Source organism: Rousettus aegyptiacus, unplaced genomic scaffold (genome assembly GCF_014176215.1).
Source record: "Rousettus aegyptiacus isolate mRouAeg1 unplaced genomic scaffold, mRouAeg1.p scaffold_m13_p_3, whole genome shotgun sequence".
NCBI classification, from domain to species: Eukaryota; Metazoa; Chordata; class Mammalia; order Chiroptera; family Pteropodidae; genus Rousettus; species Rousettus aegyptiacus.
This window is the reverse complement of record NW_023416306.1, coordinates 64,033,848-64,036,652: the sequence shown is the minus strand read 5'-3', so window position 1 is coordinate 64,036,652 and position 2,805 is coordinate 64,033,848.

The window sequence follows — 2,805 nt, the reverse complement described above, 5'->3', positions numbered from 1 at the left end:
AACAACTTATCATACCAAGTGTTGGTAAAGATATAGAGCAACTGGAATTCTCATATGTTGCTAATTGGTATAAATTGGTGAAATTACTTTGGAAACATTTTTGCACTGGTGGTCTCATGACTCAGCAATTACACTTCTAGGTGCATATCCAAGAAAAATGTATGTATTTATACACCAAGAGACATGTTTAAGAATGTTCATAATTCATTTATTTATTTATTTCAACCAAATTCTAGAAACAACCAAGTTGTCAACAGTAAAATGAAAACATAAATTGTGATATGGGATACCACACAAAATTTTTTAAATGAACTACCACCACCTGCAACAAACTAGATACAAAAGAGGTCATATTGCATGAATTTTCTTATAAGAAATTCAAGGCTATTATATTAATTGTTGATGACAGCCATCAAAATAATGGTTATCTCTGTGGAGGAACAAGGATATATTTATTGGGAAAATGCCCAAGGAAGTTTTATGTGGTACTTTAAATACTCTGTATCTTAATGTGGGAGACAGTTAGTTATACTGTTATATACATATATAAAAAGTCATCAAGCTTTACACTTAAAATTTGAGAATTTACTGCATGTGTAACTCTTAAATAAAAATAAATTTAGAAATTAAAACATTAATAATTTTATTAAAAATTTAAAAATTACAACAGGCCAGGGAAAGTACATCTTGCATTCTAGTTAAGCTAGAAGTTGCACTAAATAAAAAGATGCTACAGACTGGCATTAGAAGCTGTCACCTCAACTCAGGACCTGATGGTCTGAGAAAGTAATTTCTCTAGTAGCCAAGTGGAGCTACAAGAACAACTGATGAATCCTGTACCCATTTTGTCATCAAACACAAGATCTGAATAGGTTTTCTCTTTTCCCGAAGATGAGTGAACAGAAGAATATTAAAAAGAAGTACTACACAACTAGGAAAAGGAAACACCATTCAAGAGTTTCAGAGGAAGGGCATACTGCCAATTGATTTATTACAAGAACCTGAGGCAATCCTTTGGGAAGCATGTAAGAAGATATAACTTTCATAAATATGAGAAAAAGTGTAAAAGTAGAATAAGTTTAGATAATTAGACAACATAAGATGAAAAGTTATATGTGTTTTCAACTCAAAAATATAAGTTGGATAATTACAGAAAGTTCTAAACCCTTTCATAAAAAAAAATGGTGGTAATTAAGGGTTTTGATTGGGTAGAGAGGGTCATTGATTAAGAATAGATTGTAGGGAAGCATGAGAATATTTGGAGACCCTCAAAAATCACAGTTTAAAAAACTTAGGAACTACATAAGGTTATAAGCAAAGACAGAGCATGATCAGATAATAGTAGAGTTAATTCAGTCACCAACCATTAAGCAAACAAGGAGAATAATATAAAGCAAGGGGGATAATATAAATACATATAGTAAAGTTCTTCCATGAGGGTACACACGTAATTCAAAATACTAAATTGAGTAAAATTCAGAGATCCAGGATCTGGATGCCCTACATAAATTTTCTCTGGTCTAACTGCCATTTTGTACCACTTGCCCCTTGCTGGTAACTGTCTCTCTGCTTTAAATAGTATTGGGGATGATTCAGGGTCCTGGAGACTGCGTAGGGCCTCCAGGACAGGGACAACTATCCCAGGAATCTCCCAGTTAGTCATTGTTCTTGTGTTAGCTCTATTGGGAAAACTGAGCCAAAAGAATCCTGGGGAAGTTTGGACTCACCCTCTGCTCTCCCACTACCTAAGATGGGTTGCCTGCAGCTTTCCCTGTTGGCCTACAAACACCTACCCACCACCAGAAGATGAGAACTTTACCCTATTCTCTTTGATATAAGAATTGGGATTAAATGGAAGGTGGTAACCCATCAACAACTGTATGATATCTGATTTACATTATTGAGGATGACATAAACCACTTTTACTATACCTCTGTAGTATTTTAGCATGAATCAAGATTGCTTCTATAGAAATATCTTGGAAATAGGTAGTATGAGAGTTCTGAGGAAAAGTATATTAGTAAGGAAAGGAGATAGCAAGAAAAGGGGGCAAGAAGATGGAAAATAAATATAAAAAGACTAAAAAAAGAAAGGACATTTTTGAAAGGCAAATGATCTGAAAGAGATGAGAAAGAAATTCAAAGAGAAAGCAAGAAAGGAGAGAGGAAGGAAGAAAGAAGGGATGATGGAAGAAGGAGACAGAAGGAGAAAAGAGGAAAGGAGGGAGAGAGACGTTTACAGCATTATTTTACACACTATAGAAATCTGCCTTGAATAAAAGTAGTAGTCATCTTAATTTCATGTTAAAGTAAATACCAAATAATGTTTCTTAACTGTTTTCTTTAAAAATACTTCCCCCTTCTCCAAGATACTGTGAGGGAAATTAGAAAAATACTTAAAGTAGTTCTTTCCCAGTTTCCTTATTTTTATAGTCTGATAGTATGGAGCAAAATAAATCTTTCAGTAAGAAGAAGGTCTTTGAACTTTGTTGTGCCCTTTTTCCTGACTGGAAAAAAAAAAATGTTCTTAACAGGATCAGATAAAGAATCCACTGAGTATTACAATGTGAATACTCAAGGAGTTATATTCATAACAGAAAGAAAAATTTGAGTAAAATTCTGAGTTAAATGCCAGATGCCAAGCAAATGTTTAAGATTAATAGGGTCCACAACAAGAAGATATCAAGAAGATAATATAAATAAACTGATCTTAAAGCATGTTAAAATACATTTGGTTATATGGAAGATAATTATGGGAAAGGGTGATAAACTACCAATTGTTTACATCCAAAAATTTATTTAAAAT